This window comes from Lygodium microphyllum, chromosome 4 (assembly GCF_053477565.2).
Source record: "Lygodium microphyllum isolate KBCC chromosome 4, Lygodium_microphyllum_v1.1.10, whole genome shotgun sequence".
NCBI lineage: Eukaryota > Viridiplantae > Streptophyta > Polypodiopsida > Schizaeales > Lygodiaceae > Lygodium > Lygodium microphyllum.
Window position 1 is genome coordinate 46,231,035 of NC_141138.1, and position 17,852 is coordinate 46,248,886.

Consider the following 17,852-nt stretch of genomic DNA (forward strand, 5'->3'; position numbering starts at 1 on the left):
TTCATCTCCGTCTCAGTGAGTTGTCTGGTAGCAAAGCTCACTGGGCAATCTAGGTTATACTCACCACATTGGCACAACACTACCCCCATGGCAAACATAGAAGCATCGATGTGTACGTGGAAGGTAATGGTCTAGTCTTGGGCCCGTAGAATCGGTGCTATTGTTAGAGCCTTTTTCAATTCTTCGTATGCCCGTTGGCATGCCTCAGTCCACTCGAAGACAATCAGTAGCTTATACAATGGCCTGGCGATCAGCGCGTAGTTCAGCACAAACCGTCAATAGTATCATGTGTGACCTAAGAAGCATTGAACTCCCTTGTAATTAATTGGGGGTGGAAGGTCAACAATAACCCTGACCTTCGAGAAGTCAGTAGCAATGCCGTTCTTCGACACCACATGTCCTAAGTTGCATCCGTGCTTTACCCAAAACTGACATTTCAAGGGGTTCAAGGGGCTCAAGGGGACACACAGATTGTCGACAAAGACCTCTAACTCCTTGCGAAGCATGTCTTTAAAGATGGTGCACATGAGGTGTTGGAAAGTGGCAAGGGCATTGGTCAAACCGAAGGGCATGACTATGTATGCAAAGACGCCCCACTTAGTGGCAAAGGCGGTCTTGTGCCTATCTGCAGGATGCACTTGCACCTGGTTGTATCCTGAGAAGCCATCCAGAAAACTATAAGCTTCCTTGCTTGCCACCCTCTCAAGCATGTGCTCGGTGTACGGCAAGGGATAGTTGTCTCTCTTTGTAGCAGCGTTCACCTTCTTGTAATTAACGCACACTCGAATTTTGCTGTTCTTCTTCATCACAATGACTATGGGTGATACCCAGTCTGTGTTCTCAATTTCGTAAATTAATCCAGCTCTCATCAGCTTGTTAATTTCCTTTTTGATAGCATGAGCATGTTTTGGATTTATGGGGTATGGTCACTGCTTTGACCGGCGTTGCATCCGGTGTCATGGGTATGTTGTGAGTCACAACACTCAGATCTACCCCCCGTAGCTCTTCTAAGGACCAGGCAAATATGTCTATGTGCTCCAGCAAGAGAGCGACAAGACTCAACTCTTCTTCACCAGTCAAGTCATTGGCAATGAACACTGGTCGGGGTATCTCCCCTTCCAAGGCTAGGTTTACATCCTTGACCTTGGCTGGTCCTTCGATTGGTTCGGTCGTCTGCCCTTGACGCTTGGCACCTAGCAGAACCACTACCCTATCCCCTTTTTTGAATTTAGTGAAGCGTTTAGGGAGTTCCTGCAGCTTTCCCTGTTCTTCTGATCGTGCATCCCTGGGGTGCTTTGCCTCATCCTGCCTTGACCATCAGGTGGACAGGTAAGTCCCCCTTGGTGCGTCTTGTCATGGGTAGCCTAGGGATCTCTTGGTCGCTATTTGAAGTAACTTCCGATTCAAAGTCAAACCCTCCATCTTCGCTAGAAGAGGTGGTCTCCCCTGGTGGCCGCAATTTGGATGGCGATTTGGTTCTAAGTATTGATGTCGTTCCTAATTGGGCTAGGCCTACTTGCTCAAGGTCTATGGCTCCTATACATTCCAACCACGCACGATCACATTTCATGTGCATAACTCCTTGCTCTAGTCTAAGGGCCAGCCTATTCTACGGCTTGGCGTCTGCTCGTATCTGCTCAATTTCTCGTCCTTCAGTGTCGTACTCTATGGTATCCACTTCACCCTCGCCCTCATCACTGAAGGATTGGCAGTCTTCGTATTCATCGTAGGAATCTTTGTCATTCGACTGCTCATCGTCTCCTAGGGCTTGGTATGCCCTGTGTCGTTGGTCAGGAACCAGGGCCCAGTTATACATGAGGTTCAGATCGTGCACCCTGGTCCATTGCCACTTGGAATCCTCTAAGAGGTCCTGGAGTGGTTTGAAGTTGGCAGCTGGGTTGCCAGCTAGCTGGTCCGTTAGGTATTCCAGTACCCCCTTGAGTTTCTTTTTGTTGGATGGCACTTGGAAGGTAATAGGCTTAGGCCTTCCATGGAGGCTTGTTGCCATCATATAGACTGGTGTAGAGAGTGCTTCGTTTGTCTTACCAATCGTTTTGATGGCCTACTCATACGCCTCATGGTCTGAGAATGGCAGGTCAATTGTAGCAAGAACGTGCATCCAATCCCGCTCATCCTCTCGGCATGGGATATACTTGGTCAAGGACCCATAGGGCTCTCTGACTTGAGTGTTCCCTTTGAGCATAGCAAAGATGGCGTCTAGGTCGACTGGTGAGGTCTTCCAAGTGTCCATCTCTATTCTTACGGTGTCAGTTCTATTGCCAAGGAAGATCAAGCCGTTACCCCAATCTTTGATGACTCTAGCGTTGCGCATCTAGGGTCGGCCTAATAGGACATCATAGTCCACTCCCTTCATGACTATAAAGTCGACAGAGAACTGGACTCCTACAATCTTCACTGGCCAATTCTTCAGGACCCCGAATGGCTTCACTCTCATACCATTTGCTAGCGTGATGTTAAACCTAGCAACTTCGACAGGCGGGTTTCTCCAAGTCTGCAGCACTGCGTGGCTAAGCACACTAACCCCGGCTCCCGTGTCTACGATTCCCTTCCTTGTTGTGTCACCCAAGGCTAGGACCAGCAGGACTGCGTGCATCTTAGAGCCTTACCAAAAGGCATTGACGTGCAAAGATTTAGGCACGGAGTGCAGCGTCAAACTTGGCAATTGTGTTTCTGCATCCTGGTCTCGAGGGTCTGCCGTGACTTGCTCTTGTGATCCCTCGACCCACTGCTTAAGGTCTTGCCATAGGGTAGGGTGCTGCTTAAGCAAATCCCCCAGGCTAAGTGTTACAGGGGTGGTCACTAGCGTGGTCAAGAGATCCTTAGATACTCGTCCTTCTTTTAGCCTAGACTGTCCGGGTCAATGGCCGCAGCTGATCTGCGGCTCTGTTGCATCTAGGCTTGGTCTCAGCGGCAGTGCTTGTGGCACAATGGCTTCGGCCGACTTAGGTTGAGGCAGTGACATTGGCGTGCTTATGCTGGAGATATCATCAATCTCATCCTCTATGATGGGTTCAACATCTTTGGGATGCTGTTGAGCCTCCCTCACCCATTCCTTCACCTTTTCTATGGCCTCTAATTGTCGCTTTGGATGGGGGTATTCCCCCATCTTAGCGCTTCCCTTTTCAGTTGTCTTAGGGGCTGAAGTCTCTGTCTCCGCGTCTGAGACTTTCTTCCGAGTAGGTAAAGTCGTAGCACTCTTGGTCTTTAATGTAACCTTAGCTTCCAATCTCTTCTTTTTCCACCTGCGGCTTTTCTTTCCTATTGAGGTTGTGTCAAGATTGCTAGGTCCTAGCAGAGAGATGCCGGCCTCCTTCGTTTGGGCTCAGATCATAACTCGCAAGGGAATAGGTGTGGCCTCCCCATCGGGGTTTTCGACACCAAACAGCGCCAATGGGACGGATGGCAAATTAGCTGAGCTAGAGGACGGCTTCCGCTTTGGGCAGTCAATGAAAAGATGGGTGATTCCACACTCTGCGCCCCTTTGGTCAGCCTTGTCCCTATTTTGCTGCTCTCTCTCAGGGCAGTGTGATGAGACATGACTAGGGTGTCCGCAAGTCCAACAAGTGACTGGATCCTGTGGCTTCCCTCCTAGGCCTCTACCCCATCCTTGTCCTAATGCCATCACCGACATGGGTCGATAATCCATGAGGATTGCGTTGCCCTCATTGTCATGCGAGACATAAGGGTATATGTAGGTCTCTTCATCATTCGGCTCCTCCACATAGCATACTAGAGCATCGCTCGGTGGGGTGGGTCACATAAGGACCAGGCAGTCTAGGAATGCCTGTAGGATTTATGTCCATTCTAGGGACAATTGGTTTCATATCGTTAGGCACCGGTAAAGCCAATGGGGCTCCCCTTCTGAAGAATGGCTGCGGCCTGTTAGCTAGATAAGGTTGGCTGTAGGGTTGCGAGTATGGAAATCTTCCTGGTAGTCTGCAATGTGTGATATTGTGGCCGAACCTACCGCTGTTAGCGCAACGTCTTGACCTAGAGTCTTGACACTCGGCCGGCCGGTAAGTGGTTTCCGCCACAGTACACGCACTGGATGTGCGGGTGCATTGGTCATCTCAACATGTCTTGTATCTTGGCTAATTCCATCTTGACCTCAGCCAAGCCTTGGTCTGTCTCGGTGGCCTTCCCCTTATCTTGGGATGATGGGTTTGACCATTCACTAGAGGCTGACGTTCTCTCTAAGATTCGTGGGTTGGTCTCTTCTAGATTTGAGCTCCTAGAGCTCCGCTCTTTCAGCTGGTCATCGACTCTGATGGCTTCCTCAAAAACTCTAGCCACCACGTCCTGTTGCAAGCTTGAATTGCCTGCCAATGCCTTATATAACTCCTCGTTTCTAATTCCACTGATGAATACAGTTGAAATTGCTCTGTCAGTCGGTTGCTCGCCTAGAGGGATTCTCTTAAAGAGACTTCTCACATGGGTCACATAGTCGTGGATGTCCTCCTTCTCTTTCTTCTTGCCATTCATCAAGCGTACTAGCAGGTTATCGGAGTATCCGGGCTCGGTGAACCTCTTGACGAAGAGATCCTTGAGATTATTGATGTTGGCTTGTTCCACGGCATCCAGGCTTGTATAGCACGTCCTACCCTTGTTGCCTAAGCAAAGCCTGAATGCTTGCGAACATTGAGTCTTGTCGTTGAGGCCATTGGCTTCGTAGACTTGCTCAAATTGCTCAACAAAGTTGTATGGATCATCATGCGGTTGGTACTTGTCGAGTTGCTTAGCAATAATCGGTATTTTGGCATGGCTCTTTCAGCCTTGGTTTGCCCCTAATCCTGCAAGCAGAGATGTCGCTAGTGCGGTGACACCCTGCTCTACTGTGGTGTTATCAAGCAATCGTTTCATGAGGAGCTCGCTCAATGTCAGGTCTTCTTCTAGTGCTCTCTCACGGTCTGTTCGGTTTCGGCCAGCCAAGTTCAGCACTTGTTGTACCTCATGCAGCTCCATGCTTTGCCTTTGGCTCCTAGCCTGTTGATCCCTATTATACTCAGGTATGCCCTACAATGCCTTGCGGACTAGCCTTCTCTAGGTCTGCAATGATTACGTCTGCTATCCTGCCGCGGTGCTCGTACCGGGTGTGCGTGTCGTAACTACTCACCATTTGCTATATAGAATCTGGGAATACACTCAAATCGAGCTCCTCATTAGATCGATGGTCTGAGCTTTCTTTCGTCATGGTCGAATTCTTGCGCCACGCTGCGCTGTCGATCAGGTTGAATAGTTGTGACAGATCCTCGTCGTTGGTGCTTCTTGCTTGGTCTACCCTGTGCTTCACTTGTTTGTCTATGTCTTGGGTCCTCTCCTATTGGTGGTTTCCTTGAGTGATTTATCTGAGTGAGTTCCTTTGATTATTGAATACAAACCTCAAGCTATGGACACTCGATGAGTGTGTCGTTTCTCGTGCACTTGTGCCCAATCAGGCTTTCAACTTTTTTAAGTGTGCTTCAAGTGCAGAAATTCAATGTGAGTGCCGCAAGCAATTCCTTGGCGTCTTACTCACTCTCGCTCGTTTCGGTCCTGATAGGCTTTGCTGCTCAAGTCCTGGCCGTTCTAGTGGGTTCTAGGGTCTGCGCTGCTTCTTCCCGTTCACTAGGGGGTAGGTCACCGAGGAGTGCTCCAGCACTATCCCTTGGTCTTGACTCCTACGTCGGGAACTGCCTACAAGGCGTTCCTCATGTCATCCTGGAGCGGATTGCGCTTCCAGTCACTCGTGGGGGTCAAGTTTTGATGTTTTTCCTTTTTTTTTTTGGGTGTGTGCGACTCTGGGAATTGGACGTCCAATTTACCAATGGTCCGATTCTAGGAATCGGACCAGGTGGGTCCGAGTTTGAATAGTCCGAGTCTCAGAATCAGATGGGGGTTAGGTGGCCAATTTTAGAAAATCGGACAAGTGGTCCGATCGGACGCGGTTGGCCCGAGTGTCCGATTATGAGTGGTCCGATTATGGGCTGGTCCCATTCTGGGAATCGGACCAGACAGGGTGGTCCGATTGCTGACATGTCCTAATTCATCCGATCGGACAGGGTTGGTCCGAGTCCGAGCATCCGAGTCCGAGTGTCCGAGTCGGACGGTTGTCCGAGCGTCCGATTCTCAAAATCGGACGTCCGATTCTGGGAATCGGACACTGATTCAGGTGTCCGATTCGGCCCAATGCACTTTCGAGCACGGATTCGTCCAAAATCTCAAGATATCGATGACTATAGACCACAAAATTCACCAAATATGATGTTGGAGTGGTGGGGGAGAGATCTATGTACTTGGGGATCGCCGAATGCAACGTCACGCTGTCGTGCTGCTGCGCATCCGAGTCGTATATACCTCCATTTCTTTTGTTGTGCATTTGTGTTATTTTCTGCATGTGATTCATTGTGTGTGTGATGTATTTCGATAATCCGCATCCAATGTATATATTCCCTTAGTGCATGTGTTTGATTTTGTTTGGATGCATGATGTGTGTGTGTCAGAAAAATATGAAAAACTGATGCCAAAGAGTAATATTATGCTGTCAAATTCAATGATGAATTCCAAGAAAAGTGCAGGAAATCGTGGAATCAAAGGTAGCTTCAACATTGAAGCTATGAAGATAGAGGTTACACGTGAACAAGGCCGACGTAATATGTGGGACAAAGCATTTTTGAAGAAGAACAATATCCACATGCCTTGGTAGGAGATTTGACAGATGAGGTTCATGGCTTGAGAAAGGAATTAATCCTCAGCAAAAAGATCTGGTCACCTTTTAAAGTCAGTTATGGTGTTGAAGACAAAATTAAATGTGAACTTTCCACAAGGCACACACAGTTAACAGAAGAGCGAGCTCAAGGAGTTCACTTCTGTGTTGCAAGTAAACCAATTAAATATTGGTTCAGAATTTTTGGATATGAAGACAAAAGGAGGAAGGATGATATCACGACACTACAGATTATTACTAAAAAGAGTGGAGAGGACCGTCTGTGAATTGAAAAAGGAATACGCAGATTGGAGAGGGAAAAAGCTAAGAAAAGAGGGATATTTTTGAAAGTGCTATCAATGGCGGGCTTACAAAAAAGTCAAAAAAAGAAGGATGACGACTATCAAGAGTTACGCATTCGGAACGGAGGAATGTGGCGGGGGGGAATCAAGTAGAGGAGTATTCTCTTAAGCTCAGAAGCCGCACCAGCTGTGATTCGATCGCTGATTCGGATCTTGAAGGCAGACAAACGGGGACTTTGACTTGAAACATTTCAACACAGTAGCATTCCGAGTGAAGGATGAGGACGCTACTATGATGGAGGTGACTTCGATGAGCAGGGGGATGCAATGGTCGAAGTTCTTAAAGAATGATGATGCTGGGCTTGTGAAAATGATTCCCACCAAGCCCATGACTGTGGAGAGCTTCTCTGAATCCCATGACTATGGAGAGCTTCTCTGAATACCCGCTCCTCAGGCTCTTTTCTAGTGCGCACGCAGACAATCTTTATTGCCCTTTCCTTGGCAGGCAGGAGCTGGAGCGCAGATCGTCACTTTGACAAATCGAGATCACTCGTAAGATGCTGCCACGACTGCCACTATGGTGCTCTTTATGAAGGAATCCGACATCCAGCTCATGCTCGCCCGCTGATATGCATCTCGGTACCAAGATTTGCGACTTTCAGATGGAGTGATATGTGTGGTAGAGGCGTTCTGATAGTATATTGATCATCAATGTTGATAAGACTTGGAAGAAGCTACAATTAGCTGCATGGGTTATCGTGGCTATTGAGAATTCCCATGACATTATTGAGCAATCTGCGATGGCCTGGTGCAACGTCATGTCAAATCATTACTTCAGACTGTAAACGTTTGACCACAACCACCAGTTTTCAGAGGACATTTCTGGTGATACCGTTGCGAGAACATTCATTTTTCTCTGCTCATTAGCACACCCCTGGCATGATTTAGAGATTGGACCTGGAGCTCCATCTATCTTCAATTGTGTTGCTGAGATCAGTAAAGGGGAGCAAAGTGAAATATGAGCTAGATAAGAAAACAGGGCTCATCAAGGTTGATCGAGTGGTGTATTCATCAGTGGTGTACCCTCAAAACTATGGCTTTATTCTCCGAACTCTCTGTGAGGATAATGATCCCATGAATGTGCTGGTCCTTATGCAAAAACCTGTTGTTCCTGTTGGTCCTGATGCAAGAACCTGTTTTCCAGGATGTTTCCTTCGAACAAGAGAAATTGGTCTTATGCCAATGATAAAGCAGGGTGAGAAAGATGACAAAATCATAGCTGTTTGTTCTAATGATCCCGAGTTTCGACATTACAAAGACAACTGAGACCTTCCTCCACACAGACTTGCTGAAATCTGAATGCAAGCCTATATGCCAATGGCATAACTGTCTTCAAAAACCTGAATGCAAAACAGGTTATGAGTTTCTACAGATTTTTCTGAACATGGACCTCATGTAATTTATTTGACAAGGAATATAGTGAACTTTGGCATCACAAATTCGATTTCTTCTTGTTAGCTCTTTCCTTGTTGCAACTTGAACTCCGTGTTCAGCAGCCCTTACACGAAATCTACGACAACGCCGTGCCCTGATCGATCAAACGGTCGCCCAAGCTCTCTCTCTCTCTCTCTCTCTCTCTCTCTCTCTCTCTCTCTCTCTCTCTCTCTCTCTCTCTCTCTCTCTCTCTCTTGCCCTTCGAGAACTTATAACCCTGCTGATCATTCCCCGGATGCTACAGATCACTCTCCTAGCGATTCCTACACATTCAAAAGTGCATTTCCTCCATTTTTTCCGTGTTTTCCTTGATTTTCTCCCTGTCTCACAGTAGCAAACCCTCTGCCTCTCGGGTGTGATTTCCTATTGTTAACCCATTCTAAACACAACATAAATCGAAAGCAAAACACTGAACTAATTTCTCCATGTTTTCCAATCATCAAATAACCAGAATATCCCAAAATACTTACCCGTTTTAAAGATAAAAAACACCCAAATTCCTACCTATCTCAAGCTCCGTTTCGTGGATGAATACCCTACTTCGATGCTCGATATGAGGCGCGCAAGTGCTCAAGCTTAAATCCATTTGTCCCGGAAATGGAACCAAAATATGGGAGCTTTCACTTAACCGCCAAGACCCACGGACCACTTATTGTTTCAAGCGTTCCAAGCAAGCTCTAATGGCTATCTCTCACCTAGCCGACGTGCCGTCGATCCTACGAGTGTAGTGAGCTTACCTTGATGCCCGATCAAATACCCTCCTCTCTCTTGCACTCCGGTAGCTCCACGATTCTTGATGCTAGCTCAAGCATCCTCAAGCCTCCTCCATCTCCAAGCTCCATCCTCCATAGCCGCACGCACAAGAGAAGAGAAGAGAAGAAGAGAAGAAGAGATGGTGAAGAGCTTCACCCTCTTGATCCCTCACTCTCACACACACTCACTCCCTCACACTCTCACACTCCCTCTCTCAAGAGCACACACAAGTAAGAAGGAGAGAAGAAGAGAGGAAGAAGAAGACTCTTTTTGCCACATACCAAAGATTGAGCTTCTCATTCACTTTTCAACTTTATATACAAAGCCCTAAATCCTTCTTGGGCAGTCATCCCCTTTTCCCTCTTTTATATGGCCGGCCATAGCCTAGGCCCTTTTTCCCATTTCCCACCATTCTAATTTATCCTATTCCCAACTAATGCGTACACTTTGCACAGGAGCAAGCATGACACTCTTTTACAAAGATTCGGGGGCGCTTCCGCATTTTAATTGTGCGCCCTTTTTCTCTTTTGTTGTCTCGGGCCGACACCGAAGCTTCCTGAGGGTCGTGCCCAAACATTTGAATTTTTCAGGTACTGGTTACTGGTCAAGGCGCCTTTTTCTGCTTTTATCCTGCGCCTTTTTTGCTATTTCCATTTTTTTCTACGTTCCGCTTCTCTGTGCTGCGGAAACACGGTAACACAAGGGCAGTAGACTGGAAATCTCACATATGATAGTAGATGATGGTAGCTGATCATTTAAGATGAATTAGATGCAAAAGATGTAATGATAGCCTATTGCTATCACAAAAGGACAGCACCAAGATAAATATTGCAATTAAGAGAGCCCTAAGATAGTACTGGGATGGTCAAGATGTGTATTCTGATATTTCTATTTCAAATATTGAGATTAAAGACCACAAGGCTCACTCTACAATAGAGTTGAGCAACCAGCTTACTAGCATGTGTGCATTGTACACCTAGTGTCTCTATTTGAAATTTTTTTCAAAACCCTAGCTTTATTCATAAAATTCTAAATTTTACAGTTGGATGTTATATATCATGAAGATATTTTGCAAAGATTCATCATCACTAAAAGGCTAAACTCTTTTATGAACCCTTAAGAGCCAGTTGTGATCAATTCTATTATAAAAATAGTGTTTTGGTATTTATTACATAAGGATTTGCTAAATATTTTTCTTGAAAAAAATAAATTTACAGTAAAGGATTTATAAATTATGGTAAGAAGTTATAAAAGGGTAAAAAAATTATCACAAAAAGGTTACATAGGGCTATATAAAACATGCCATGAGCGCACGTCATTTATAGGATTTATACATAATGACCCCCCAAGGACTCATCAGAGTCAGAAATAGCAACACCATCACAACAAGATCCACAATCCATAACCTCAATACTCTCTTGATCATCGTCTACATCCAGAAACTTACTACCATACTCAACCACATCAATGCCATCAAGCAACAAATCTAAATTATCAACTTCATCTTTACATCTTTCAATTTCTAAGCCCTCCCCCTCATGTTCTTCTAAAAGAGTCAAAAAACTTACTGTATTTTCTCTTCATCTTTCAAACACTCAAGTCTATCAATAGGACATTCTCGACTCTCTTTTCTTTCCCCATCTCTCTCAGGATTCACCACCACTACTACAATAGATAACACCTCTGGATCAAAATCACTTTCAGGCTGATTCCAAGAGGCATATTCCACAGTGGATTTCGTGAGGTTTTGCGATGGATTCCGCAAAATTATATTGATTGCCGGGGCTCATACACAAGGTGGATTCCTTATGCGAAAAGTCGATAGGGACGCCTGTCCTTTTCGGGCGTCTTGTTATTTTAATGTGCAAGTGGGTGATTCCATAGCAGGTGATTCCGTAAAATATATATTTAAATTAATGGATGTTTATGAGTTTAGAGTATACACTCGTAATAAATTAAGACTGAGTTCTAACCAAATTAGTTATTTTGTAGCTGAAGATTGCTAAGTATTTACTTTTTCGATTTAATTTTAATATTTTCTAACAATTGTGAATGCTTCAGTTGATGCATAGAGCAGGCAGTGGTGGTGTTGGGAAGCATTGGGTGATAGCATGTATTCAAGTTATTTAGAAGAAATTATCATTTTTTATGGGCGTGCATTTTAGACGTGGCACCAATATTTATTTTGACGCGCTTATTTATTAAACTACTTGATATATATTTATTATTGTGTATACGCATGGACGCACGATTTAAATATTTGTTATTGGACATTGTATTTGGGCATAGTCCGACTCTTTGAGCATCCAACTGCTTTATTCTTTATTTGGATAAAAGAAAACACAAAAGCTAAAGCGTGCTAATTATAAATTTGGGCTATTTTTTGAGCTTGGAGATAAATAATATATTAACTACATGCTTTGTGGAGCACTCACACAAGGCATGGGGGGAGATTGTACCCAATTAGTCTTTTTCCTTCATGTCATGCAAGTCTTCTCTCTTGTTTTTTATGCAAAAGTAGAGTTCTTTTGTTCTTGGGGACCTTCCGATGCTCGCTACGTATGCATACAGCATCGATCCGATCTGCATATCACGAACTCTCATCCTCACTATTCTCTTCTTCATCAGAGATATTACTCTCCTCCTCTTCGACTTCTTCACTATCATCCTCATTCACCAATTCTTTTCTCAAAGCCATATCAAATTTCTTTGCTACTCCTCTATGGTCATAAATTGTTATGATTCCTTTCCCCCAATCTTGTATTACTCATGCCTTCCTAAGCCATGGTCTACCCAAAATAAGCAGAAAATCTCCCAACCCTATTGGCATAACATGACAATCAATTTTCATAGACACACCATAAACTTGAATCTCCAAATTCTGAATTATGCCTAGACATCTCACTTTAATATGGTTAGCAAGCCAAATTTGAAACTTTGATCCCTCAACAATTCAAAGTCCAAGTTTTTCTACACAAGCTTGAGTAATCACACTAACCTTTGCTCCTCCATCAATATAAGCTTCATCTATATTTTGGTTCCTATACCAAGCATAAATAATGGGACACATATCAAGTAGTTCTTCTATACTTAAAACTCTCACTGTTCCTCTCTTTCTTTCCTTGAACTTTGAACTCACTAAATTTTTCCACTATCCTCTCATCCTAGGGCACAACTCCATTAACTGAGCAAATGATACATATCTCTTTTAGGTCATAGTCACTCTCTCCCCCAACGGCATATCAGAAGTGTGATAATGTTTCCTAGGCGCTCTCAATTTATTTTATTCTCTCTTTTCTCTCTTATCTCCTTTCTTTATTTTTCTTTCTCTTTCTTCATCAGCCTTACTAGTCTTGGGTTCATTTCTCTTAGCATGTCTCCTTCTATTTATTGCAAACATCACATCAATTGTCTTATTTTCCTCACTTTGATTTTCTAAAAGAATACAATTAATGGCACTTTTTCCTTTCTCTTCTTTTGTTGACCTAGATGCTTGGGATGTGGAATGGTCTTTTCATTAGGACAATTTATACTTATATGACCTATCTCTCCACAAGAAAAACAAGTCACCATTGGTCTTTGAAAGTATCATCTTTCATTTATTTCTCTTCCATTTCCTAAGTTTTCTTGATTAGTTTGTCCTACATATTCTCCACTTCCTCTTCCCTAAGGTCTTCCTCTCAATGCTCCTAATCTCATGTTTTGCATTTGTCCTGACAATTGATCTTCAACTTTTGGAGCTAATTGAGCATTTTGTCTTGTTAAAATCTAAAAAATTTGTCCATTTCCTTGCCAGTTTTGGTCTCTATTTTCAATATTAGTCACTACAAGGATATGGAGGTATAGTGACGGTGCTTTGCGATGCAAAATAGCGGCATTGCTATTTGTGTCGCTATTAGCTTCGCACATGCGATGCAAATAGCAATGGTACTCAGACAAAAAAAATGCAGGCTGAAACCCAAGCGCATTATTTTACACATATACACGAAAGAGAGAGCGAAAGGGAGAGCAAACATCTTGTATTTGAGAGGGAGAGGGAGAGAAAGAGAGAAAGAGGAAGAAGAAAAGCTTCTCACCGGTGCCATCAGCGTTTGTGAAGAAGAGGAGGAAGTGTACATAGGGCGAAGAGGAGCCACCGTTGCGAAGAGGAGTCGCCGAACCCTTCTTCGAGCCTTTACGGTGAGTGCATTGTTCCTTCTTGCATTGCTTTTGTGTTTTCTCTTTCTCTTTTACTTGTTTTTATTAAAATTCATGTGTATTGAGAGAGGGAGGGGAAATGAGAGAAAAAGAGAGGGAGGGAGAGGAAATGAGAGGGAGGGGCAGAGGGAGAGGGAGGGAGTGGAAATGAGAGAGGGAGGGAGAGGAAGAGGGAGAGGAAGGGAGAGAAAAGAGAGAGAGGACGAGAGGGAAACATTAAAAATAATACGGAAAGAGAGAAAGAGAGAGAGAGAGGGAGAGGGAGAGAAAGGGAGAGGAAGAGAGAAAAGGAAATGAGAGAGGGAGAGGAAGTGAGAAAAAACATTAAACATAATAGGGAAAGAGAGGGTGAGGGTGAGGGAGGGAGAGAGAGGAAATGAGAGAGGGAGAGGAAGAGAGAAAAGGAAAGAAGGAACAAGAGAAAGAGGGAAAAAACATTAAATATAATAGGAAAGGTGAGAAAGAGAGGAAGAGGGAGAGGGAGAGGGAGGGAGACAAGAGAAAGAGGGAAAAAACATTAAATATAATAGGAAAGGTGAGAAAGAGAGGAAGAGGGAGAGGGAGAGGGAGGGAGAGGAAATGAGAGAGGGAGAGAATGAGAGAAAATGAAATGTGAGAGGGAGAGGAGAGAGAAAAAATAATAAACATAATAGGAAAAGAGAGAAAGAGAGAGAGAGGGTGAGGGAGGGAGAGGAAATGAGAGAGAGAGAGAGAGAGAGAGAGAGGAAGAGGAAGAGGGAGAGAAAGGAAAGAAAGGGAAACATTAAACATAATAGGGAAAGAGAGAGGGAGAGGAAGAGAGAAAAAACATTAAACATAATAGGGAAAGAGAGAAAGAGAGGGTGAGGGTGAGGGAGGGAGAGAAAATAAGAGAGGGAGAGGAAGAGAGAAAAGGAAATGAGAGAGGGAGAGGAGAGAAAAAAAACGTTAAACATAGGGTGAGGGAGGGAGAGGAAATGAGAGAAGGAGAGGAAAAGAGAAAAGGAAATGAGAGAGGGAGAGGAGATAAGAGAAAAAACATTAAACATAATAGGGAAAGAGAGAAAGAGAGGGTGAGGGTGAGGGTGAGGGAGGGAGAGGAAATGAGAGAGGGAGAGGGAGGGAGAGAAAAGAGGGGGAAACATTAAACATAATAGGGAAAGAGAGAGGGAGAGGAAGAGAGAAAAAACATTAAACATAATAGGGAAAGAGAGAAAGAGAGGGTGAGGGTGAGGGAGGGAGAGGAAATGAGAGAGGGAGGGAGAGGTTTTCTTGTTTGTTGTAGTAGTAGTAGTAGTAGTTTTTTTTTCCTTTTCTTGTTTATTGTTGTTTAGTTTCTTGTTTTTTGTAGTAGTAGTAGTAGTAGTTTTTTCTTCTTTTCTTTTTTATTGTTATTGTAGTAGTAGTAGTAGTAGTAGTTGTTGTTGTTGTTGTTTTTTCTTCTTTTCTTGTTTATTATAGTGGTGGTGGTAGTGGTAGTGGTGGTCGTGATCGTGGTCGTAGTCATAGTTGTGGTCGTAATCGTAGTCTTCGTAGTCGTGGTTATAGTAGTAGTAGCAGTAATATTTTTTTTGTTTTCTTATTTATTATTGTCTAGTTTTCTTATTTCGTGATGTTGTTGTAGTAGTGGTAGTACTAGTAGTTTTTTCTTCTTTTCTTGTTTATTATAGTGGTAGTGGTAGTGGTCGTGGTCGTGGTCGTAGTCGTAGTTGTAGTCATAGTCGCAGTCGTAGTTGTGGTCATGGTCGTCATCGTTGTCGTAGTCGTAGTCATAGTCGTGGTCATGGTCGTAATCGTAGTTGTAGTTGTGGTCGTGGTTGTGGTCGTGGTCCTGGTCATTGTTGTAGTCGTAGTCGTGATTGTAGTAGCAGTGGTGGTTTTCTTGTTTGTTGTTGTTGTTGTTGTTATTGTTGTAGTAGTAGTAATAGTTTTTTTTGTTTTCTTGTTTATTGTTGTCTAGTTTTATTATTTGTTGTTGTTGTTGTAGCAGTGGTAGTAATAGTATTTTTTTTTCTTTTCTTGTTTGTTGTTGTTGCTGTTATTGTAGTAGTAGTAGTAGTAACAGTTTTTTTTTGTTTTCTTGTTTATTGTTGTCTAGTTTTCTTATTTGTTGTTGTTTTTGTAATAGTGGTAGTAATAGTAGTTTTTCTTTTCTTTTCTTGTTTGTTGTAGTAGCAGTAGCAGTAGCAGCAGCAACAACAATAACAACAGTAGTAGTAGTAGTAGAGAGAGATATATGTTTTGTTAAAGAAAATGAGAGAGGGGGAGGAAGAGAAAAAGGAAGAAGGAACGAGAGAGAGGGAATAAACATACAACATAATAAAGAAAGAGAAAAAGAGAGAGAGATGAAAGGAGAGGAGATAATGAATGGATAAAAAACAAAGAGAGAGTGGTGGCGAGGTCCGGTGAGGTCCAGTGCAATACCACGAGATGGAAAACACTCCGACATACTTTAATTTGTGGGTGGGTGGATTGAGACTTTACATACGTTAATTTTTGTTGAGTTACAAGAGAAGAAATCCCTTCTCAAATAATTTAAGAAAGAAAAAAAGAATGATAATAAAAACAAATTGTTTGTCTTAACATAGACAAAATGGAAAACGATGAAGGTTTTGATGTTCAAGATCGTGAGGCATATCTTAATCAACGTGTTCCATGTGCTTGCTCTTAATGTAAGCAGACAATTAGACGAAAGTGTTGATTGTCTATAGAATACGTATGATGCTTCGACGAGTTTCAATATGAGATCATTGATTAGGTAATCTTGGATTTTTAGCAAATGATAAGAAAAGTTAATATTAATCATTCATTGTTAACGTAAGCTAATTAAATACCATATACAAAAAGATTGGGTGTGGCTGGAAAATTTTCTATCCAGGGAGGTGACGTCTCGTCCCAAGGAGAGTGCACCCTTTGTGGCCAATTAGAAGAGTTCGTGGGCGTGCGATGGATGGAGTGCCTGAGCCAATCCACCACTTCGAAGATACTACCGAATCTATACTGTCAATACCAAAGGAGATAGACAGCCTTCGAGACTTACCTACAATCTTGGAGCTTGAGATGGAGGCAATGATCGATGCATTCATTCCCATGGATGTCGAGACTTTTGATCCACGTAGAGAGGAAGTATCCATACCATTATATGATGGGTGCCGAGTATCTCACCTGAAGACACTGCTTGCACTCCTAAGTGTGCAAGAAAAATATGGGTGGAGCGATGCGAGTGTGATCGAGTTGATCAGGTATCTTGTACGTACGCTTCGTTGATTTCTTTTCGGCATTATCATTAAAAACATTTGCACTTTTTCAAGGTGTTTTATGATTTTTTTCAGATTACTGAGGTATCACATATTACCACTTGCAAATACTATGCATGAGTCTCATGATGATGCACGATATGTTTTACGAAAACTTGGCATGGACTACAAGAGTATCCATGCATGTATCAACGATTGCATACTATTTTGAGGAGAATACGAGACTATGAAGACATGTCCAAAGTATGGTTCTCACATGTATCAACAGGACTTATAAGGGCAAACCATCCCTCAAAAAGTTCTTAGACACTTTCCGCTTATCCCCCACATAAACCACATGTTTCGTATGTCCAGCATGGCGAGCTTGACAATGTGGCATGCGCATAATAGGTCCACAAATGGAGTTCAATGAATATCAGTGGATTCACACACATGGAGCCACATTAACTCTACCTTTCTAGGCTTTGCCCGACAGCCAAGAAATTCGGCTCGGTCTTGCAATGGATGGCGTGGACCCATTCAGTCTGCACTCAACTTCTTACAGCGTGTGGCCTATAGTCCTTGTCAACTACAATATCCCTCCATGGCTTTCTACGAAGAAAGAACATCTCATCCTTAGCTTACTCATCCCCGACCACTACAAAGTCAAAAATATGAACGTGTATCTTCGTCCATTAGTCGATGAGCTTAAGATTTTGTGGGAGGAGGGGGTCACCGTGAAAGATATGAGCAAGCGTGATGGTCAACGGTCCGCCAATATTTGAGCCATTCTCATGTGGACCATGCATGACTTTTCGGGATTCGGAGAGTGCTTAGGTAAATAGGCTTTCGTTCGCGTTGGTAATATCTATCATAGCTCATTCAAGTTTGTATTCAATAGATAGAGGTGTTGGGACAGGTCTGGTTACCTTAGGTTATCATGCATATCCATTGTGCGGGCTATAGTTAGACTCCCAAAGGTCACGAACCATGAAGAAGATGGTATATTAAGGACATGCTGCTTTCTTGCTAGAGGGTCATGAACTCAAGGAAGGTTTTCTTGGATGACCTCCAACACGTATGAATGCCCAAAGCTGGTACAAGCTGAAAATGGTCCACACGGAGTCATCTCCAAACGGAATGCGACGGTTCTCAGTTTTCTACGAGTTGCCATATTAGACCCACTTA

General features: G+C 43.5%; 1 pseudogene; it reads left to right on the forward strand.

Annotated features, from left to right (window-relative positions):
• Positions 1–7,782: 7,782 nt before the first annotated feature.
• Positions 7,783–16,016, forward strand: LOC148036996 (soluble inorganic pyrophosphatase PPA1 pseudogene; annotated as a pseudogene).
• Positions 16,017–17,852: the final 1,836 nt, after the last annotated feature.